Genomic DNA, 25,446 nt, shown 5'->3' on the forward strand with positions numbered 1-25,446 from the left:
CAGCAAACCATCCTATGACAATGGATCATGTAGACACGAACGTTAAGAAAAGAAAATATAGTGGGGATTTTTTTTACAGTATGGTTGTATCTCAATAATTACAGCAGGAATTGCTGTGAAGTTCTATCAACCGAATCCATGAAGCCAAACCAACTGAAACACCATTTTGATAGCAAGCATCTGAGCAGTACCAGCAAAGAGACCAACTATTTCAGAAGCAAAGCTGATGGAATCAAGAAAGCAGACTTGACAATGGTGACAAGTACCACAAGCAAAATGTAGTAGCCATTGAAGCTTCATTTTGGTGGCTCTCAGAATCACCAGAGCTATGAAACCGCACACCAGGGATTTACTGTTGCCAGGGGCCAGAGGATTTACTGTTGCCAGGGGCCAGACATTGTTCGAGCTATGATCAGCGATGAATTTGTTATGAAATTGAGTGCAATTTCCTTATCTAACGATATTGTCTGCAGAGGAATAGATGGCATGTCTGCTGATATCCTTGACCAGGAAATCCAGGAAATTAAATCAGCTCCACTTCCAATATTTAGCATTCATCTTGATGAATCTACAGACGTTGCAAACCATTCACAGTTACGGGTTTACGTGAAGTATGCTAATGATGGAGACTTTAAAAATGAGTTTCATTTTTGCAAACTTCTTGAAACAATAACTACTGCAATGTGATGTGATTGACATAGTTGGTTCATTTCTGAAAGAGCATAAGATCTCTTGGGAAAAGGTCTGTGGTGCTTGCACAGATGGTGCTCCAGCTATGCTAGGTGTCGATCTGGATTTCAACATCAGAACTCACTGTATAATTCAACAGCAAATATTAGCAACAAAGATGCTGCCATACGAGTTACAAGAATAAAAAGCATCATAAGTTGTCAATTTTGTAAAGGTGATACTTTAAACAGTCAACTGTTTTCGCAATTGTGGAACAAGTTAGATGCGCGGAATAATGCTCCAATATTTCACACTGAAGTGAGATGGTTGTCGGGAGGAAAAGTTTAAAACGTGTTTTTGATCTTCGTGATGACCTCAAAACGTTTTGTAATCAGAAAGCAAGACCACAGTTTGAAGCACTTTTGAGGGATAAAAGTGAACTGCAGGAAAGAGCCTATGTGGTTGACATCTTCTCCATCTTGAATGAGATCAATTCATCACTGCAAGGACCAAATGCAATATGCCTCGATTTGTCTGAAAAGATCCGATCATTCGGATCATTGGGATCCGATCATCAATAAAAAAAAAATTGGATGAAAATAGATGAAATTTCATACTTTCCACATCTACCTGACACCCCATGTGCACTTGCCAGATGCCCATTCACAGTCAAAGCTGAAGATGTTCCTGAGAAAGCACAAGAGGAATTCATTGACCTTATTAACAGTGATGCAGTAAAAACTGATTTCTCTACAATGCCAGTTACAAAATTCTGGATCAAATGTTTGCTGTCATATCCTGTTCTGTCTGGGACTATGTTGCACCTTCTTCCAATTTCAACAACATAAACATATCTTTGTGAAACAGGGTTTTCCAGCTTGTTGGTTATCAAGTCTAAATACAGAAGTAGCTTGTTGTGGAAGATGATTTTCACCATGCTCTTGCAAAGACTGCCCCAAGAATTTGTGATCTGGTGAGAAACTATCTCAACCTTTGCACTGACATTGGCTTTCTACATACGTATTCCAGCACAAAATGTTGCGATATAATTTACCGTTGTTCCTGCCCCTCCCCCGAAAAGAATTTGTTCCAAAGGACGACATTGACTCTGCAGCTATGGGAGATGGACATATTTGATCAGAGCACACGGGAGCAGATGAAGGGGCAGGAGGAGAGAGTGGAGCACAGCCTGGCCCACCAGGCCGTAATGATGATGTTCCTGAGTAGAGCAGCCAGTCCACAGAGAGAACATGGCTGGCCCTACTATGAGACATGATGCCCCTCAGTGACTAAGGGCGATACAGGGGACAGCACCGGAGACACAGTGTGGGAATTGCACCTGACCTGATCCCACCATACCGAGGCAAAGCACTGGGGGAGTGCAGCGGAACAGCAAGGGAATGGAGTGGCAAGGTCCCCAGGGAATGCTGAAAGTGGACTTCAGGGCCAGGGCGTGGTGCCCCAACAGACTGGACTGGAAAACGCTCCTAAGGGCCAGCAAACGATCCCTGAACTAACTACAAGCTTTTCTCTTGTGAACTGTTTTGTTCTGTTCTTTTTCAGTGGTTTGTTTTGGTTGTTTTGTTGTCTGGTTGTATACTGTTGCTTTGTTTTCCTCTGTCTAGTTTTCGTGCATGTTAGTGACTCCACAGGTCTGTCTGAATAGGACAGGCTGGATGAACTATCTGGATGAAAAACAACGGGACCGACAGTTCCGGGGGGACTTGGGGTGGGGTGTAGGGGGGGGTAAGGAAGTGGTGTTAACAAACCCAGGGACAAGGGAAAAACATGGGACCCCAAATGGTAGAGAAGGGGGAGTGGCAGGCCTGGTGGGAAATGATCAAGGGTAAGGTTGCTTAGAGAAGAGGTATACTCTAGCCCAGGTGGCGATGAAGCATGGTAGTAGGGCAGGAGGAAGGTCAAGGGAGATGGAGGAAAGAGCTAGGAGTCAAAGGGCATTCATGGAGGTCTAGACAAAGACATGTACATGCAAATATATATAGGAGGATGGGAAAATAGATCTATGTGTCTATATTTATAGGTCAAGTATTAAGGTGGCGGAAGGACCTTGGGCCTCTACTCAAACACTCCCTCAATGCATGAATACCTTCTTTTATTAAATTGGAACTCTATGATGCTCACTCTCCCAACACAACGGCTGGAGCCAAAGTGGGTGAACAAGTAAATGTGGTGAAGAAAGCTGATGGTGCCCGGCTATCAAAAGAGATAGTGACTGGGGTCTTAAAGGCTTGAAGATAAACAAGCGGCCATCTAGCTCAGAAGCAACAAAGTCCACATGGAAGAACACACCAGCCTGTGTGATCGAGTGGTCCCAAAGGGATCAGTTACCAGGCATCAAAGAACAAAAAATCATATCATTGACTGCACACCTCCATGATAGGATCGCTGAAGACAAATGGGTGCATAAGCAAATGTGGTGAAGAAAGCTGATGGTGCCCGGCTATCAAAAGAGATAGTGTCTGGGGTCTTAAAGGCTTGAAGGTGAACAAGCGGCCATCTAGCTCAGAAGCAAATAAGCCCACATGGAAGAAGCACACCGGCCAGTGCGATCACGAGGTGCCCAAGGGACCAGGTATAAGGCATCATGCAAAAAAAAAAAAGATATAAGTGTGTGTATGTATGTGTATATATGTGTATATGTATATATGTATGTGTATATATGTATATATATATCATATTAAATGAAGGGGGAAGTGCAGAGTGGAGACCCAAGGCCCAAGTGTCGGCCAATGGAGATCCCCTCATAGAGGGGTTTAGGAGAGGAGATGGGTTAATTAGGGTGTGAGGTAGTATCGATGAAGAACACAGCTTTCCCCCAGATCCTGGATGCTTCCTCCCCCCAACTACCATGATCCGAATTCTACCTTGCAGGGCTGGATAGGACAGAGGCTGTACACTGGTACATATGAGGGTTGGAGGTACAGGGAATCCAGGGTGGATGATACCTTCAGGACCAAGGGTGTGAGGGACGATGCTGGGAGAGTGGAGGGTGAGTGGGTTGGAAAGGGGGAACCGATTACAGGGATCCACATGTGACCTCCCCCCTGGGAGAGGGACAGCAGAGAACCGTGGAAGGGAGACTCCGGATAGGGCAAGATATGACAAAATAACGAGGTATAAATTACCAAGGGCATATGAGGGAGGGGGGAATGGGGAGAGGACCTGATGCAAGGGGCTTAAGTGGAGAGCAAATGCCTTGAGAATGATTGGGGCAGGGAATGTATGGATGTGCTTTATACAATTGATGTATGTATATGTATGGATTGTGGTAAGAGTTGTTTGAGTCCCTAATAAAATGTAAAAGAAGAAAAGAGAAAAAAATGATTAGGGCAAAGACTGTACAGATGTGCTTTATACAATTGATGTATGTATATGTATGAACTGTGAAAAGAATTGTATCAGCCCCAATAAATTGCTAAAATAAAAAAAAATTTACCGTTGTTATATTAAACATGCTACACCGTGCTTCAAGACAAAATTTCATTTATTTGTCATTAGAAATAAATATTTCATATTATATCATTACATATTATTTTGTGATTAATTACTATGCTTCAATTATGTTGTTTTTAACAATGAAAATATATCCTGCATATCAGATATTTACATTATGATTCATAACAGTAGCAAAATTATAGTTATGAAGTAACAATGAAAATAATTTTATGGTTGGGGTCACCACAACATGAGCAACTCTATCAAAGGGTCACGGCATTAGGAAGGTTGAGAACCACTATTTTAAATAGAGGCCTAAATGAAATTTTGAGCCTATTTCTTGCATGATCCTTACCTAAATGTATGTTTCTCTGAAATAGGTCAAGAATATCTATTTCTAGTAACATGGCAGATTAGATGTTCAGAGAGGCTTTACTGCTCTAAACCCACTGTTGCTGAGTTGTTTCCAACTCATAGTGACTCTGTACCGTGAAGAACTCCTTTGGGTGTCCTACACTGCCAGTTTTCAAAGGGATCTATAACTTCATCTTTCTCTCACAGAGGAGCTCCTTTCAGTGGGGTTTAGCTACAAACCTCACAGTTAACTTACTGCACCACCACCACAGCTTTTTTCTTGCTCAGAGAAAATGTCTGCAGCCATCCACTGATCAGAGAGGTAGGTTTAAACATGGTTTGCTGTAATAAACCTGTACACATATAAACTGCAACCTTAGTAATACTTTTTGATTTACACTTGTAAAAATGAAAAATAAATTGAAGAGAAAAAGCAAGTGAATAGATGATAACACTGAAGAGCAGTTTAAAATATTTCTACTGAAAATTAACAAGGGCCCTGATAATCTTATAAGTGATTATAATTAAACAACCAAAGAAGAATAATAACAATCTCTCTTTTTTTTTGTTTCCACAATTTTCTATATTTTTGGTTTGTAATGTTTGTTTTTTAAAAAATCATTTTATTGGGGACTCTTACAGCTCTTATAACATTCCATATATCAATTGTATCAAGCATATTGGTATATATGCTGTCATCATCATTTCCAAAACATTTTCTACTTGAGCCGTTGGTATAAGCTCTTCTGTTTACCCCTCCGTCGTAATCCTTGATCAATTATATCTTGTTATTATGTCATCTTACACTGTCCATTGTCTTCCTTCACCCACATTTCTGTTAACAATCTTTTTTTACCTTCTGTTATCAATCTTAAACCCTTCCAAAAGCAAGCCAAACCAAACTCACTGCCACTGAGTAGATTCTGATTCATACAAAACCCAACCAAGATGATGAGTTTAGGCTTTCTTTTCTTCTTGATAGTGCCTGAGTTCTTGAAACTGCAAGTGACAGTCCAGGCACAACAGGCTCTATTCACCTGGATCAGCAGAGAAAGCAGCAGAAGGAACAGAAGGAGGCAATGGAACATGTTGTAACTGTCTCTAGGAACAACTGTCTCCTTTGCTGTAAGCCCCAAAGAACTGGATTGTTTCCAACTACATTTATTGAGCAGAATCCTGATCATAAAGGGGGAAATGTAGAACAGAATGTGAAATTCTTCTGGAATCCAATCTTTCTAGACCCCCAGAGACCGGCTGCACTCCTGGATAGTGTTGCCTGGAGATAATCTTTAAATATGAAAACAAAAATATCCCTCAAGTCTTCTTAAAATCTAACAACAGTTTAGCTTAACTAGTACAAAATGGCTGCCTTCAGCCCATGCTCTTTTAAGATCTAACTATATGGGATCAAACTGACAAAAGAACTTCAAAAGATTGGATAGAAGGAATGTTCTCATTGTCATCAAGTTGATTCTAGCTTATAGTCGACTCTACAAGGGCAAGGTAAAACTGCCCCTGTAGGTGTATGAGACTGTAGCTCTTTTTCACAAGAGCGGAAGTCTCACCTTCTTCCTGCAGAGAAGATGGTGGTTTCAAACTGCTAACCATGAGGTTAAAGCCCAACTCATAACCCACTATGCCACCAGGGCAGTATGTCATGGGGGAGGAGGAGTAACTCCGAAAAGGTGTTATGAATGGTTGAACAATTCAAAGAAAATAATCAATGTACTGGATTGTACTTGTAGAAACTGTTGAATCGGTGAATGTTTTGCAGTGTATTCTCTGAGTAATAAAAAGCAAAATTATAAAAGCTAAAAATCCAACCAGGACATTATGAGAAAATTTACAGGCTAATTTGACTCATGAAAACAGATGTTAGCACCCTATATAAATGCAAGTAAACTAAATGTGGTGATTTATATAAAAGATAATTCATCATGATGAAGTTGGGTTTATCCCAGAAACATATGGCTACTTTTAATTTGAAAATCTCTATAACTGATCACATTTAACAGGTTAAAGAGGACAAAAACAAGTCATCTCCAGAATTCTAGTAAAACTTTCTGATAGACTTCAACACCTACCATTCATAATTAATAATTTTAAAAACCCTCTTAGAAGGTAGAAATATAATTAAACTGCCTTTACTTGAAAACAAACAAACTTACTACAACAAGCGTCATTTCCCAAACAAACTTACTACAGCAAGTGTCATTTTCTGGTGAAACTGAAAATTACTTCCTTTGAGATCAGGAAGATGAGAAGAAGTAAAATTGTGAATCTGTGAAGACATCTAAGATAATACAGATATAATTCAGTGATAAATTCACTAACAATACAAGAAGATAGATAAAAGCCTACCCAGATATGGAAACTTGATTTATGATACAAAAGTAGCTTTGTAGATCAATGAGAAAAAGAAAATATTTTCAACAAATAGTATTGGGATAATCAATTATCCCTTCTGAAAAAATTGAAATTATATTTCTTACCTTTCACAAAAAAACTATTAAGAGATTTAAGAATTAAACATGAAAGACAAAATCATATAGCTTTTAGTAGGTAATGTAGAAGAGAATATGGGACCTCTCGATAGGAAACGATTTCCTAAACAAGAAAAACTACATAGGGAAAATTCCATATGTCTAAATAAATTAAAATCAGAAACTGTCCTTGGCAGTAGAGTGGGTTATATGGTGGGTAGCTAACTGCAAGGTCAGCAATTCAAACTACCAGTCATTCTGTGGGAGAAAGTTAAAGCTTCCTGCTCCCAGACAGATTTATAACCTTAGAAACCCAAAGGGGCAGTTCTACTCTGTATTATAGGGTCACTAGGAACTGGAATAAACTAGATGGAAAATTGACAGATGAGCTATCATGGTATGTATGATGAGTTATAAAGATAATATTTATCCCAAAATAATCTTTTTGTCCCTTATATCAAGAAAAATAATTCCCACTTCATTCTCCATAAAAACACACTCCCTTCTACCTAAAACTCACACAGACTTAAAGGTAAGCACTTTCAATTTAAACTGTAAGCCTCTGGTTCACATAAAAACAAAATGATTTTAACCACACACAAGCTCCAACGTTTAGACTCATAATTTCTACAGGGCTGCCCACCCAGCACTTTGTGAGCATTTGATTAAGGGGAATGAAGCACAGTCACACCACATTCCTTCCCTCAGCTCACACATCAAGAACCTGCCCTCGCAGCTGCATTCTTCTCTAAACAGCCATGGTCACCTTAGCAACCCTATGCTCCTAATATGGACAGCTGGGCCATTTAAAGTCAGACCTTCTTGGCAAGGAAAATGCTTGTTCTTCAAATTGGGGACCAGAGAAGAGGTTTTCCTTTCAATACACATTACAGAGGTTGATTTAACTCGATCAGCACTTTTGTTCTGTGGCAGCAATTTCTGTTGAGTTTCAACCGATTCCGAGTTTTTTTCTATTTTGTTTTCAAATTTAAAAGCAAGTGGTTAAAAGACAGAAATCAAGACAGCCCAAATGGGCTTTTAAGGAAGAAGGGAATATGAAATAAAAAGGTATTTGAAGTAATTGTATCCTTTTATAAACTTACATTTTTGAAAGACCAGTTTTACTGAAATTTAGTTGTAGTATCTGAAACCGTAGCACACAGTCAGAAAAGAGAGGCAAGAGACCTGTCTTTTTAATATCATAGCCTATTTCTGAACAATAAACATACAGTGAAACTTCACAGGTTAACTGCAGCTTTTTTAAACAGACTATTAAATCTGCATTCCTTCTGTGAGATCTCTCATAATCTTTCCGCAGGTCCAAATACAAGCTAGGTATTAAATACCAAAAAGTCAGTATATCAGAGCTCTTTCAGCTCCAGAATGTCTTGGAATAGCACTGGAGTGCTCAACACCATCTTGATGTGTCTGTACCCCCAATGTTGGGCCCGAACCAAAGTAAGCCCCTCGGGATAAAAGATTCAGGTTTATAATCCACTTCACATTAACAAACAAATTACTTAGGGAGTGAGGATGGGCCTACACATTCTCAAATATGTGACTTAAATTGCACCTGTTATATACAGTAAGCTATCAGTTGCTATGGTGGCAGGATAGATCAAGAAAAGAATCTGAAGTGACTCCCATAGCTGGTTTCCTCATTTGTAAAATGGGAATACAATTTATCCTACTTCACTATGTAAAAACATAATAAGGTCCTAATAATGAAAGTAATATGTTAACATAAAATGCTCAAAAATTGAAGGGTATTTTGGAAACAGAGAAGGGTTAGAGAGATGGAAAAACTATCTTCAGAAGTGCATAAACTCATATGGAAGATATGCTGAGAAACAACAGCTTCACCTTGTGATATGTTTGTTTTAAAAAGATTTCTATCATCTTGTAGCAATAGTTTTGGACTTAACCTTGTATTTGGGTTAAAAAAAAAAAAAGCAATGAAAACCCCAAAGCGACTGCTCTCTAGTCAATTCCAACCCTGTAGGACAGAGAATTGTCTATAAGGTTTCCAAGGCTGTAATCCTTACAGGAGACTTTGCCACCTCTTCCCCGTGTTATTATTATAATGGTGTTATAATGACTTTTAAAGTAAATTTCCTTTAAAGTTGTGATTAGATAATATTACACTTAGGATTCTTCAAATGAGGCACAGTACAGCCACAAATTTTCTAAAATTCTATGTTAGACTTTGTCAAAGTAAAAATATAAGTTGATACTTTAAAATGTCTGCTCGGTCTTCATTGTCTGTCCGAGTAGATAACACGGCTGTGGAGTAAAACCAGATTTAGCCACACTTACTCGTCGGGGTGAGGAGCCACGGCTGCAGCGTACTTTATGACATACTGCTGTCTCATCACTGTTCCAGCCGAGTACCTACTTCTTAAGGGCCATTTCTGAAATAAAAGACAGTTATTCAGTTACTTTAAATATGATATAAAAGAATTTAAAACACAATCTTTTAGGATAGCTAAATGTTTACTGACCACAGAGAACAATCCAAACCATTCTTGAACCCTCCAAAACAGAAGAGCAGGCACACATACTATTAATGGAGCGAGGGGCAGTGGGAGGGCTGGAGTACTGGCTATTGTCCCACAAGAGCACATCTCAACTCCTGAATAATGGTGCTCTAGTCTCTGTGGCTCTCCAGGTCTGTGACCCAGCTGGGCCTCACGATTCCTAATGGGAAACTGAAATATGAAGGGGGAGGAAAAGGGAGACAAGCTCAAAACCCACTTGCTGTCAATACACTAAGTTAATTCACTTTCCGATTATCATACTAATATATGATATCATACAACTAATGAGATAGAAATAGAGAACAATACAGTTAGCAATGTTGAGGGGCACAAGGCAACAAAGTCCCCAAGGAATACGGAAAATAGAATTTGGACTGGGGGAGTGGGGCAGGACTTGGTACCTCATCAGACTCAATCACAAAACATTCATAAGGGTCAGCAGACAGACCTGGAACCATTTACAGGCCTTTCCCTTCCCCCTCTTCTTTTTTTTGTCTGGTCTATCTATATAAGATAGGCAGGATAAATAACCCTGAGGAGAAAACAATGGGACTGAAGGCTCTGAGGGACACGGGAGAGGGGGAAGTGGGGGAAAGGTAGGGGACAGTCAACAAAACTCAGGGTCAAAGGAACATCAAGAGATCTAAACTTGATGGAGTGGAGAGCACAGAATGCCTGGGGGGGTTTGATAAGTGCAATGTAGCCAAGAAGAATTACAGAGAGCCAAATGAAGGTAGGTAGAGCATGATAGTAGGACAGGAGGAAAGTAAAAGGAAATAGAAGAAAGAGCTAGGAGGCAAAGGACATTTATAGAAATATAAATTTAGGCATATATATTAATATATAACAAAAGGGATATAGATCTATGTACATGTATTTATATGTTAAGCATCAGGTAGCAGATGGACATTGGGTCTCTCGAGTCCTCCCTCAACTCAAGAACATTTTGTTCTTATAAACTGGCCTTCTGTGATGCTCACCTTCCCGACATGATCACTGAAGACAAAATAGGTGCATAAGCAAATGTGGTGAAGAAAGCTGATGGTGCAAGGCTATTACAAGATATAGCATCTGGGGTCTTAATGGCTTAAAGTTAAACAAATGGCCATGTATCAGGGAAGCAACAAAGTCTACAGGGTAAAAGCACACCCAGCCTGTGTGATCACAAGGTGTTGAAGGGATCAGGTATCAGGCATCAGAAGACCCAAAACAATCATATCAACATGAATGGGGGCAGGGTTGGAGTGGAGACTAAGTGCCCACATGTAGACAATGGGACATGCACTCACAGAGTCAACCAGGATGCAGTATAGCCTCAATGAACACACAACATTCCTCTAGTTCTTTAATGCTTCCTCCCCTCCAATATCATGACCCCAGTTCTACCTTACAAATCCTACTAGACTAGAGCGTGTACACTGGTGCAGATACGAGGCTCTCGATGCAGAGAATCCAGGTAGATAAGCCCCTCAGGAATAGCAAAACCATGAGATAGGGGACAGATGGGGGGGAGGAAGGAAAGAAAGAAGGAACCGATTGCAATGATCAACATGTAACCACCCCCCAACAGAAATGTGGGTGAAGGGAGATAGTGGATGATGTAAGATATGAAAATAATAATAATAACAATAATAATTTGTTAATGGGTCACGAGGGTGGGAGGGTGGGGAAGGGATGAAAAAAGAGGAGCTGATACCAAGGGTTCAAGTAGACAGAAAAGTTTTGAAAATGATGATGGCAACGTATGTACAAATGTGCTTGACACAATGGATGTATGGACTGTTAAGAGCTGTACGAGCCCCTAATAAAATGATAAAAAAAAGATTTATTAAATAATTTAAAAATTAGCAATGCTGAACAAAAAAACCCATACAAATGGGCTGTTTCTTCACATTCATGACTACATACTTCATATAGGCCTTTCAATATTAATATTTCCTGGTAATACTGCTTCATTTCTCTGGCTTGTGATCATGATCTTTCATATTTCCTTCTCCCCCCAAACCTCCACTACCTGTAGCCTCCCTAATTCTAAAGTGATAGCCTGGCTTTGTATTTCACTGAGAAAAGGGGAAGCTTTCAGATAAACAGAAATTCCATTCATCTTCCCACAACCACATGCATAGATAGACATACTATGGAATCACGTCTTGGTGCCTCTTTTCTGTTGTTCTGTCTGAATGATTTCTGTCATACGCATTTCCTCTAAAAGAGGAAAGCTACTTTCCCAACAAGTCCCTTTGTAAAATTCTGCTTCACAACTTGTCTATGACCACAGGTGAGTTTTCTTTCAAGATCCATTTGGCCTAAATGGTGCCACTTTACACTGTGACCCAAGCTTTGATACACATGCTAGAAAGTTTTATATATGAGGAACTTATCTACAAAAATATTAGTAAATGGAATTAAAAATATGAGTTTCTGTCCAAGACTTTTTGCAATAGAGAAAGGTTATCAACTTGGCCACCTATTTCGCCCATGCAGGACAAAAAGTGCCAATCAAAGAGCTACTCGCTAGCTATTTTTGTTTAGCATTTTTCAGGGGGGAGGGGGGAGGTGAAGGGAAAAAAGAAAACCTTCCCTTGTTCACCTCAACAAGGCCACCAGATTAGTTTTTTTCAAAGTAAGAGTATGCCACTCCTCTATTCTAACTGCCCCAGTGAAGGCCCATCTCATTCTGACTTCATCTTCATTCTCTTTGCCAATGGTCCCTCCACTGTAGGCCCAACAACCTCTCTTTGCTTTTCTCAAACACCTCAAACCCCATTCTTCTACTCTCTGCCTGCAACACCAGAAGGAAGTGCTAGTGGTGCTGTGGGGGAACACTGGGCTGTAATCACAGGCACATGTTTTAAACCCAATGGCTGCTCTCCCAAAGAAAGAGGAGCCTGTGTGGTCCCTAAAGATTTAGTGTCGGAAACCCCTAGGAGTGGGCTGGTTGCAACATCAACTCGTTTTCAGGCTTATTCCTCTTCCACTTCCTTTAGAACTTGGTTTTTAATAAAGGCACCTTGTCAAAGGGAAATGCCCTTCCAAACCAAAACCCAAAACAAACCCCAAACCTCACTGCCATCAAATTAACTGGGGCTCACAGCAATGCCACAGGGCAGATTAGAGCTGCTTCCGTGGGTTTCCAAGACTAAATCTTTTTTTCAAAGACTAAATCTTTATGGACATAAAGTCTTATCTTTCCCTAGCAGAGTGGTTGGTAGGTTCGAACTGCTGATCTTGTGGCCAGCAGCCCAATGCACATAACCCACTACACCGCAACTTCAAATATCTGTCTCTGTTCTTTAAAAAATATTTTTATGATCACAATTTGAAAGAGTCAATGACAATATAGTATAGCTACTATCACAGCTTGTGTTTGATTGTTGTTTCTTTTCTAAATTATCTGTATCAAAACTACAAAGGGTCATTAATAGGGTCACTATGAGTTAGAATTGAATCTAGGGCATTTTGGGTACCAGAACTTTAGAAAGGAGTGGTGGCTGATTTGAATGTAGTAGGTCCAATTAAGAAACAACAACTATTAGCAAAATAAATGGTGTTCCTTCTTTCCACTCTGTAAGGGGTTTCTGTTTGGGATCACATTATTAAGTTCCAAGTAATTGAAAAAAGAAAACAAAAAGGTTTAACTACTTCAAATTTATCTCCTCCTTTAGGCCCCATGACCACTAGAAAGAATCAAAAGACTCACTAGCTCCAACATGATTAGACTAGCTCTGACATGGTAGGGATGCTTGAACTTAATTGTTTTTCTTTAAATAAACAAAATCCCCCTGGGCGAAGGCCTGCTCTGCCTTTTAAACATTCCATAGCTGGCAAGCTTCAGGGACTTAAGAGAGACAGCCAGGGGAAATAGAAAAAGTCAGTACGATTCAGTGACTACATTGATTAGTCCTTGAACATCCAAACAAAGATATCAATTTTGGCAAAAGTTCTCTAGAATTGCCCGAAAACTGACTTAGCCACATATCTTTCATCTGAACAATCTATTTTCACTTAGTTTAAGGTTCACAAAGCATTTGTTATGTACCTGTCAGACTTGAGGTACAAAAAGCCCAAGAGTACAATGAAAACAATTGCTGAGCTTCCAAGAGTTGAATCCTGAAATTTAATATTAAAATTTGTTTTGTTTGGGGTAGAGGGGGCAGAGAGAATCTTTGAGCATTTTTATGCAGAAATGCCCCATTTGTCTGGGAATCTTATTTTAGCAAGGTCACTCATTTCGAGCCACACCCGTGGCGCTCACATTTATAGACTCTAGCTCACTTCACTCTCACGAGTCCTCTACTGGAAGGGTATTGACCAAGCAGAGTGCTTACAGAACTTGCCCAAACCAGAAAGGGGCAGACCTAGGATTAAAAATATGAGCCTATCTTTTTAAACCTGTAGTAACCAGGTATAAAAGTCTTAGTCATAAATTCCACATTTCCATTTACAGTAATTGGTGTTCATTCGTGATGATTAATCTGAATCACCTCTGACTATACACCCTAAAAAGTCTACGAAGAAATACAAGAATTTAATCCAGTGGGGGTATACACATTGTTTATCAAAATAGATTCTTTACTTTTCTGAATATTTGAAATATTTCTCTCTCTCCACAGCAATACATGTGTGTTTGTATACACTTACTGATATACATACATGTAAGTCTAAACATTCCATTAATTTATTTTAATTTACAATAAAGATATTAGTTATGACACATTTCTCCTTGAAAAAAACCTCGTGTTAAACTAGTCCTTGATATCAGATAACACTTATTAACCTTAGTCCACAGCCAACAGAATCTAATTTTTTTTTAAATCACTAATCAGAAAAATACTGGGTAGGCATATTTCCTTTCAAAATTGCAAACTTAGTTGGATGTTATTAAACACAAAATAAAGTAACATATTATTCTAAAATAAAAATCAAGGTGATTCCTTAATAATTGGCATGTGGCCCAGGAAATCCAACCTTGCTACATTAATGTACTTAATTATTTGGAGAAAGTGAAATTCCTTGGAACAAATTATTCCCATGGCTAAACAACATGCCATTTAAACATCAATTTATGACTTAAATTCTCTGCACAGAGAAGGATCATTTTAGAGTTTCCAAAAGGCCTAAACATATGCTAGACTTCTAAATACATGATCATATCCTGGAAATTTTCAACATAAATTAAAATTTAAAAAAAAAATCTAACTTCGCAATCCTCAATTCACTTGATGGATGATTAAGGGAAAGGCAGAGAAGAGTGATACACTCTCCCAGGACATCATCGATAAATGATACACTATTTAAAAGAAAAAAAGAACGACAATCCCTGAAATTTACTGTGGAGGTTCTACCCTGTCCTGCAGGATCACTATGACTCAGCACCGACTCACTGGCAATGAGTTTGGTTTTTAAATTAAGAATTGGGCAGCATGGGATAAATAAGCTGGAGGAGAAAACAATGGGACCAACATTTCTGGCAGGGGGGAGGGGAAGGGGGTGTCAACAAACCCAGGGACAAGGGTACAATAAGTGATCTAAAATTGATGGCAAGGAGGGCAGAGGATGACTGGTGGGGCTTGATCAAGGGAAATGTAGCCCAGAGGAATTACTAAAACTTGAATGAAGGCCAAGGAAATAGAAGAAAGAACTAGGAGGCAAAGGACATTTATAGAGTCTAAACATAGGCATGTACATATGTAAATATTATTTATATATGACAGGGAAATACATCTATGTACCTATATTTTCATGTTAAGTATTAAAGTAGCAGAGGGCCTCTACTCAAGTACTCCCTCAATGCAAGAACACTTTGTTCTAATAACCTGGCATTCTGTGACGCTCACCTTCCCAACACCATCGCCAAAGACAAAATGGGTGCATAAGCAAATGTGGTGAAGAAAGATGATGGTGGGACACAGGGAGCTAACACCCAAGGGGAGGGTATTGTTTATATCTCCACAGGGAAAGAGGGACCAGACTTCAACCTAGTGCCCAAGGTGTGAATGCAACATTCTGGCTTTTAGTAGGGAACCAGTGGAGAGGCCTGGGGGGCTTGCCCCAGTACCAAATACTAAGTGGACACCTGGCCCTACCCACAAAAGAATTTATTTCAAAGGACGGCATTGAATCTGTAGCTCTGGGAGAGGGGCATATCTGATCGGAGCACACAGGAGCAGATGAAGGGAGAGTAGGACAGAGTGGAGCACATCCTGGCCCACCAGGCCTTGAGGACCATGAACCCAACTAGAGCAGCCAGTCCACAGAGAGGACCACATGGCCAGTCCCACTATGAGACATGACGCCCCTCACTGACCCATGGCCCTGCAGGGGACAGCACCGGAGACGCAGTGTGGGAATTGCGCCAGACCTGATCCTGCCACACTGAGGCAAAGCACTGGGGGAGTGGAGCAGAACAGCATGGGAATGGAGCGGTAAGGTCCCTAGGGAATTCTGAAGATGGACTTTGGGGCCAGGGCGTGGTGCCCCAACAGACTGGACAGGACAACACTCCTCAAGGCCAACAAATGATCCTTGAACTAACTACAAGCTTTTCTTTCTTGTTGTATTTTGTTTTGTTCTTTGTCAGTAGTTTGCTGTTGCTGTTTTGTTGCATATTGTTGCTTGGTTTTACTGTCTTGTTTTTGAGCATGTTATTATCTCTGCAGGTCTGTCTAAATAAGATAGGCTGGATAAACTATCTGGAGAAGAAAACAATGGGACCGACAGTTCTGGGGGGGACAGGGAATAGGGGGAGGTGGGGAGAAAGGAAGTGGTGTTAACAAACCCAGGGACAAGGGAACAACAAGTGATCCAAATTGGTGGTGAGGTGGGTGTGGCAGGCCTGGTAGGGCATGATCAAGGGTAATGTAATGAAGAGGTATTGCTGAAACCCTGGTGGGGACCGAGCATGATAGCGGGACAGGAGGAAAGTCAAGGGAAATAGGGGAAAGAGCTGGGAGGCAAAGGGCATTTATAGAGGTCTTGATAAAGACATGTACATATGCAAATATATTTATACATGAGGTTGGGGAAATAGATCTATGTGCCTATAGGTTTAGTATTAAGGTAGCAGAAGGACATTGGGCCTCCACTTAAGTACTCCCCAAATGAAACAATACTTTCTTCTATTAAATTGGCATTCTATGATGCTCACCTTCATGACACAACCGCTGAAGACAAAGCGAGTGAATAAGCAAATGTGGTGAAGAAAGCTGACGGTGCCTGGTTATCAAAAGATATAGCGTCTGGGGTCTTAAAAGCTTGAGGGTAAACAAGCTACCATCTAGCTCAGAAGCAACAAAGCCCACATGGATGAACACATCAGCCTGTGTGATCATGAGGTGCCGAATCAGGCATCAAAGACCAAAAAATCATATCATTGGCTGCACACCTCCATGATACGATCGCCGAGGACAAACAGGTGCATAAGCAAATGTGGCGAAGAAAACTGATGGTACCTGGCTATCAAAAGAGATAGTGTCTTGGGTCTTAAAGGCTTAAAGGTAAACAAGTGGCCATCTAGCTCAGAAGCAACAAAGCCCACATGGAAGAAGCACACCAGCCTGTGCAATCACGAGGTGTGAAAGGGATCAGGTATAAGGCATCATCAGGACAAAAAAATCTTACCACAGTGAATGAGGGGGAGAGTGCAGAGTGGAGACCCAAAGCCCATTTGTCGGCCACTGGAGATCCCCTTGCAGAGGGATCTAGAGGAGGAGACGAGCCAGTCAAGGTGGGACGGAGCACTGATGAAAAATACAACTTACCTCTAGTTCCTAAATGCTTCCTCCCTACCCCCACCCCCCCTATCATGATCCCAATTTTACCTTACAAATCTGGCTAGACCAGAGGATGTATACTGGTACAAATAGGAACTGGAAACACAGGGAATCCAAGGTGGATGATACCTTCAGGACCAGTGGTGTGAGTGGTGATACTGGGAGGGTAGAGGCCAAGTGGGTTGGAAATTGGGAACCGATTACAAGGATCTACATGTGACCTCCTCCCTAGAGGACGAACAACAGAAAAGTGGGTGAAGGGAGACGTCGTACAGGGCAAAATACAACAAAATAATAATCTATAAATGGTCAAGGGCTCATGAAGGAGGGGAGAGCGGGGAAGGAGGGGAAAAAAGAGGACCTGATACCAAGGGCTTAAATGGAGAGCAAATGTTGTGAGAATGATGAGTGCTATCAATGTACAGATGTGCTTTACCCAATGGATGTATGTATGGATTGTGATGAGTTGTATGAGCCCCTAATAAGACAATTAAAAAAAATAAAGATGATGGTGCTGGCTATCAACAGATATAGCATCTTGGGTCTTAAAGGCTTGAAGATAAACAAGCGGCCATCTAGCTGAGAAGCAACAAAGCCCACATGGAAGAAGCATTTCAGCCTGTGTGATCACAAGGTGATGATGAGATCAGGTTATCAGGCATCAAAGACCCAGAAAAAAAAATCATACCAATGTGAATGGTGGGAGGGAAGGGTAGAGTGGAGACCCAAAGCCCATCTGTAGACAATTGGACATCCCTTACAGAAGGGTCACAAGGAAGAGACAAGCGAATTAGGATGCAATATCGCACCGATGAAACATACAACTTTCGTATAGTTCTTTAATACTTCCTTCTTCCCACTATCGTGATCCCAATTCTACCTTACAAATTAGGCTAGACCAGAGCATGTACACTAATACAGATAACAGCTCGAATCCAGGACAGATAAACCCCTCAGGACCAATAATGAGAGTAGCGATACCAGGAGGGGAAGGGGAAGGAAGGGGGATAAAGGGAGAACTGATCACAATGATCTACATATTATCCCCTCCCTAGGGGATGGACCACAGAAAAGTGGGTGAAGGGAGACAGCGGTTGGTGTAAAACATGAAAATAAAATGAGTTGATATCAAGGGGTCAAGTAGAAAGAAAATATTTTGAAAATGATGGCAACACATGTACAAATGTGCTCAACACAATGGATGTATGTATGCATTGTGATAAGAACTGTAATAAAATGATTTAAAAAAGAGAATTGGGCGGCTAACCTAAATGTTGGCAGTTTGAACCCACTAGGGGCTCCTCAGGTAAAAGATGAAATAATCTGCTTCTATAAAGATTTACAACCACAAAAACCCTTCCGAGCATTTGTACTCTGTCCCATAGGGTTGCTATGAGTGAGAATAGATTCTTCAATAATGGAAAGGGGTACTACCTTCCCACCTGGCTAATGAGAGATCATCAGAGACAGACAGAAAGAGTGTGTGTATTAAATACATGTGAAAAAAAAGTCCATTTCAACCATTTTTATATGTACCTTAATTAAGCTTACTCTGTTTGGCAGAAGGAGCCCTAATAGGGTAGTGGTTTTACATTGGGCTGCCATCCTCAAGGTGGGAATTTAACAACACCAGTAAGCAACAGCAGAGATAAATAGGGCTTTCTCTGTCCATAAAGAGTTATAGGCTCCAAAACTCAGAGGCATGCCTACTCTGTCCTATGGGGTCCTTAAGAGTCTGCATGAATATTAAACCAGTGATCCTCACCGGTATACAAGAAAGAACATTATATCATCAAGAAGCAACTTTACATCCAGAGCCCTAGCCCAGTCAACTCAAGTCCATAGGTTTAATGCTGGTTGGAGGCCTCTCTCTTCAGATTTACCTGTCTGTAAGCAGGTGACACCAAAACGTGAAACTGGAAGTGGGGGTAATGCTGAACGGTGAAGTGGAAAGAAGTAAGATCATAAGATGGTGAGAGCAGGCACCCGTGGGTCCACTATTGCTGGTGGAATGGTGCAGTATGAAGCCAGCTCAAAGGGTTATCAGTTCTCATACAAGAGGCCACACCCTCAAGGAGGTGCCATCAAATTACCACTTGATTGAAAGATTGAACTCTGCCCTTAGTCAGGAGTGTCTAGTTTGCATAATATCTGTGTGTGTTAGTCTGGGTAAACTAGGGAAACAAATCCACAAAAACTCATATGTATACAAGAGAGTTTTATATAAAGGATAAGTGTGCATTAAGGAAGCATCCCAACCCAGTGCTGTCTGAGCTTAAGTCCAACATCAGACCACATGTCCAACACCAATCTACAAAGTCCTCCTCCATCTCACCAAACTCACGCAATGACAGAGACTGCAGAAGGAAAACTTAATCAGTGAATGTGTAAGCATCTCAGAGCTGGCAGGGGTCTCCACACAGCTGCTCCAGCACCCAGGGCTGCATCAGGGTAGGTCTATGTGGCCTCTCCTCAGGGATGTCTTGCAGGAAGTGAGCCTTGCCAGCTGAAGCAGGGAACTGGCTAGGGCAGCTGCATCCTGGTCCAACCCTCAGAAAGCAAGAGACCCAAGAACTAGAAAGGCAAAGTTCACTGAGCCATTTATCTCTCCGCCCTTCAGTTAATGTTTATCAGCCAGGTTGGCGCAATAAACCTTAACTATCTCACTGTGTATGCAATGATAACCACTATCCATTTAGAAATTTTTTCCATTACTCTTAAAAGAACCCAATACTTCTAAAGCAGTAACTGCATTTCCTCTCCCACCTACCCTGGGCAACCACTAATAAACTTCAGTCTCTGTGCATTTGTCTATTTTAGATATTTCATGTACTGTATATACTTGAGTATAAGCCAACCCGAATATCAGCCGAGACACCTAATTTTACCACAAAAACTGCATAAAAATGTGCTGAAAAACTTGGCTTATACATGAGTGTATATGGTAAGTGGGCTCATACAATACAGAACTTGCCCTTTTGTGTCTGCCTTCTTTCAGTCAGCATAATGTTTTCAAGGTTCATCCATGTTGTGGCATGAATCAGGACTTCATTTCCCTTCATGACAAATAACATTCTATTGCATGTAGGTACCACATTTTATTTGTCTATTCAACTGTTCCCATCATTTGACCCTTGTTAATAGTGCTGCAATGAATACTAGTGTACAAACATAAGAATCTCTGATTTCCATTATTTCTAAGAGTGACTTTGAGGCGCTCTCCAGGATGGAGTTAATGCAGTCTCAAAAAGCCAAATGCCATCATTCCAACTCCAGAGTAGAAGGTACTTTTCAATGAATGTGATCTATAGGGGAAGTAATCCACCACGCCAAAAGTCCCTATTGCTTGATAGCCTCTTCTCAAAGAAGCTAACACTATGGTAATAACCCCACAATGGTGATCCCCACTCCATCAACTCTCTCAAAAATAGAAGCAATTTTTACAAAGTTCATTTTAGCCCTCTGTTTTCCTAAGAATGCAGGCAGTCTCTGGAAATATGGGCATGTGCTTTTTCTACGGCTGTCTTTAAATCAATTTGTACTTAACTCAGAATAGATAAGTATGGTTGATATCAATCAAACATCAGTTAGTTAAATGTTTGTCTCAGTATATGCTACATAGTGTACTTTTTCTATACTAAAAAAAATAAAGCATTATTTTTTCCAGGCATGAAAAATTAAGTTACACTAAATACTTTGAACATAGTAACTGTAATGATGATTTTTTGTAGTACACTGCAAAATAGCATGTTTGTTATTATAAAACATTTAACGTACCTCAAAACTTAAATAGAATAGGTTTTAAAGGGGCTGTTTTGTGACTACAATCTGTAATCCATAAAAAAGTTGCACACATATACCAGAAGTTAAGTCCGCCAGCCTCCACCCTGAATTTCTCTTTTACTTGAAAGGATAAAACATTATCTTCCTTCTTTGGGAGTTCTAGTATATTCTAAAGATTTTTCAGCAATGCAAAGGGTGTAAGACAATTTTCCCCACAATCAAATTCTAAGGTATTTTCTCATGGTAGGCAGTGTACAGGGTCAATAAACAGATCAATGTCTATAATAAAATTCCAGCAACCTGAGACCAAAAAAAACTCAAGTCTCATGAAAGGACTATCTGTACTTCCACAACCCAGATATACCTGCTCTCCCAAGCTACTACTATAAAATATGGCTCTTCTTAAAACCCATAGTTACATAGATAACATAGATTTGGTTACATAGATAATTCAGAGAAATTAGGGTAGTCCTTATGGTGTATTTGGGGTATTGAAGTTCTGGCCCAGTGGTCCACTCCTTTTATAGAAGGCATTTCTGCATATATGTGATAGCAGCAATTCTTATCTAGATGACTAGTTACATTTATCATTAAGTAAGAAATTGCATACACCAACATTTTCAGTCTACAGTTTAAAAGGACAATTTCCCATTTGAAGATTGCTAGTTCACAAAAGAGCACACAAATGAGGTATAAATCTCAAAGTAAAGTTGTATAATAGTAGAGTATATGACACCCCTAGCATTTAAACAAAATTCTGTTTTATAAGAGCTTCATTGTACAGTATACGAAAAACGCATACAGAAATAACTTCTCAAATTAAAATTTATATCATCCTAGGATAGATTCAATAGGGTAAGGACAAAAAGCACAGTATACTCAAAACTAAAATTTAATACTGCAAGAGGGCAAAGTCACTTTCAATTTCATGGACATTTACCTTACGCGATGCATTTCTCTAGCACCCAGCCCATATGTAGACTGTTTACATGGAAGGGGGTTTAATCTATTATTCACTTTGACAAAATTACAGCTGCACAAGTGTGCAAGGCAACATTGTAAATGTTTAGGCAGCACAGAAAATCTGCAGAATAAACAGATTTGTACAAAAGGAATAACTAACACAAGTTGTGGTTTATGAAGAAATACTCTAGTTTAGGTGACATCATAGTAACTGCAGGAGTTTGTCTTTATTTTACCCCCAAACGAAGTTGGATACTTCCCAAGCTAAATAACAGCTACTGTTTATTACTCCTAGATATCACATCCCCCCCTCCAGCTTTAAGACAAAATACCTATCAAAAACCAGACTAACTAACACCATTGATGTCAAGTTGATTCTGACTCATAAGCCAATTTAAAATGCAAGCTGGTAGAGGGGGTTAGGACCTACTGTTTACTCTATGAAAACATTCTAAACAAAACCAAAAACAGCTCAATATTTCCCAAAAGCAAAGGAGGAAATGTTTCTTACATTACAGTATTTTAACCTACCATTAAAAGTAACAAAAGGATATAAAGAATGCTGCCTATAGGTCGACATATATATGAATATGCCTTTCCTTCCACATGTCTGTCTTACTGTATGTGCTTCTCCCCCACCCTCCAAGCCTTGTCTACCTGTCCCCCAACCCTCACCCAAGCAGCCGGTCTTTCTTATACTCAGTAACTCACTTCCCAAGCATTGATATTCAGAAAGAAAGCATTTCATCAGATTGAAGCTTGTAGCAAAATGAATTACAAAACAGTCACAAAATGAAGGGAGAAGTAAGTGTGCACATGGACTCAAGTATCAAGTGAAAACAGATAAAAATATAACAAATTAAACCCACATACTTTTAACTTCCTGAGGCTGTCCCTGCATGAAGCTGCTAAGGCACCTAGAGGACTAGAGGGCCGACAGCAGCTGGAGACATGATGTCGCCTTGCTGGAGCATATCACAACAGAGGATAATAATGGGCACACGTGGTGGGGAATGAGTCCAGTCTGAAACCCCCACAACAGGAAGAACCTAGAAGGGGATGTAACAGATCAGCACTGGGAGAAAAGCAAAGTCACAAAGCCCCTGAGGATCCCCCAAAATAGACTTCAGGCTGGGGGCACAGTTCCCAGAACCCCCCAGGACCAATGGGGAGATAGTCATGAAGGTCAACAGACAGACCAGAAATTATGTATGCTTTGGAGGGATTTGGGGGGCAAGTTATGTTTTTTCTTTTCTCTTTTTATTCAATCTTTTGTTTTGTCTTTGTTACTGTTGGTTTGCCTACCTATATAAGACAGCTATGGGAAGTGAGCCCAAGGAGAAAGCAAGGGAACCTATGGTTGTGGAAGGACTTGGGGTGGGGAGGAGGCGGGGGAAGGGAGTGGTGAGCAAACAACACTATAGACAGGTGTGGTAGTTACATAATCTGGTGTCAATTTGGGTTTTGAGAGGATTAAGAGTGAAGGGGTGGAATCTAGTCTGTCAATCGGGTCATAGTCAATGAGGCCTCTGTGTGGGCATAGCCTTCTCCTGAGGACTCTGGGAACTCTTTTTTTCCTCCTTGGAGGTGGGAGACACTCTATCTCTCTGCTCACTCCCTGCAAGGCATTTCTGAAGAGAAACCACATGAAGCTACCCTGATTCAGCCAGTGCCCTTAGAGCTGGAGAAGTCACGTGGAGACCACTGCCAGCGCTGAGATGCTTACACTGCCACTGGATCCACAAGACTTCCCTCCCACTGGCTTGTGATCATCCCGCATTCAGCATCATTGCATGTGTTTCGTGAGTCTGAGGAGAATTTTATAGATTGGTATAGGGCATAGGGGCTAATACTGAATGTATGGACTTGATCTGGACTGGGATGTTTTCTCAATATTCAATTGCTCTCGTATATAAATTCCTTTCTTATACACATATGTGTGTATGTGTGTCTATGAATTTGTTTCTCTAGTCTACCCATACTAACTCAAAAGGGGAACAACTGGGGAATTAAAATCAACAATGAGGATGATGTGGAGATCTTGGAGGTGTTGGAGCAACAGCAATCTAGCTGAGAGGAATTATTAAGAAGCAGAGGGTGAGCATGATGATGGGGCAGGAGGAAGGTAAAAGGAAACAGGAAAAATCTAGGAAGCAAAGGTATGGATAGAGGTATAAACATGGAGTATACGTATGTAAGTACATTAATTCATAAAAACAAAAAGTATTGGCCTATGTCCATGTATTTATATGGTAATACACTGAGGTAGTGGGTGGACTTTGGGCCTCTGCTCAAGCCCTCTCTCAATGCAAGAACACTTTAACAACCTGGCATTTCATGATGCTCACCCTCCTGGAGCTATCCCTGAAGAAAAAATGGGTGCACAAGCAAACGTGGTGAAGAAAGATGATGGTGCCTAGTTATTAAAGATACAGCATCTGGGGTCTTAAAGGCTTGAAGTTAAAGAAGCGGCCATCAGGCAGAAAAGCAACAAACTCACATGGAAGAAGCACACTAGTCTGCACAATCATGATATTGACAGGATCAGGTAACAGGCATCAGAAGACTCCCAACCCAAACCAGCCAGCCAACAAACCCATATTGTTGAGAATGAGCAGGGTCAGAGCAGAGACCAAAACCCATCTGTAGACAATGGGCCATCCCCCCACAGAAGGGTCACGAGGAAGGGGTGAGTCAACCAGGGAACACTATAGCACTGATGAGACACACAATATTCCTCTGGTTTCTTGAGACTTCCTCACCCTCTACTATCATAGACCAAAGATTGGTAGATTGGTAAAGAGCTCACAATACATGGAATCCAGGTCAGATAACTCTCTCAGGAACAGAAATGGTAGTGTTACCAGGAGGACAGATGTAAGGGGAAGAGAGGGGGTGAGGAAGGGGAACCAACTGCTATGATTGACACATAACCACAGACACCCCACCAGAAGAGAACAAACAACAGAAATCATGAGGGAGGGAGACAGCGGTGGATTTAAGATATGAAAACAATAATAATTTATAATTTATCAAGGGGTCACAAGGGTGAGGGGGGAGGGAGGGAAAAAATAGCAGTGGATACGAAGGGCTCAAATAGAAAGTAAATGTTTAGAAAATGATGGCAACGTATGTATAAATGTGCTTGACACAATGGATGTATGTGTGGATTATGATAAGAGCTGTACAAGACCCCAATAAAATGATTTTTAAAAATTGATGTATGGCATCAATTGTATCAAGCATATTTTGTATCAAGAAATTATGTATGATCAATTGTATCATACATAATTTTCTAAACATTTACTTTCTATTTGAGCCCTTGGTATCAGCTCCTCTTTTTAACCTCACTCCCATTTCCCCTCCCCCGCCCACCCCCACCCCCCGATAAATTATAAATTTTCATATCTCGCACTGACCGCTGTCTTC

General features: G+C 40.5%; 1 protein-coding gene across 4 annotated transcripts in view; it reads right to left on the reverse strand.

Moving 5' to 3' along the window:
- Positions 1–25,446, reverse strand: part of FRS2 (fibroblast growth factor receptor substrate 2) — a 113,669-nt gene that overhangs the window by 21,161 nt on the left and 67,062 nt on the right. For 2 of the 4 annotated variants that reach the window (XM_075551295.1, XM_075551296.1), the window contains exons 2-3: positions 22,891–23,066; positions 9,279–9,373 (exon numbers count right to left, since the gene is read on the reverse strand). The gene's annotated coding sequence lies outside the window, so the exon portion shown is untranslated. The remainder of the gene's footprint in view (positions 1–9,278; positions 9,374–22,890; positions 23,067–25,446) is intronic. The other 2 variants (XM_075551293.1, XM_075551294.1) reach the window with 1 other exon arrangement.

Source organism: Tenrec ecaudatus, chromosome 6 (genome assembly GCF_050624435.1).
Source record: "Tenrec ecaudatus isolate mTenEca1 chromosome 6, mTenEca1.hap1, whole genome shotgun sequence".
NCBI lineage: Eukaryota > Metazoa > Chordata > Mammalia > Afrosoricida > Tenrecidae > Tenrec > Tenrec ecaudatus.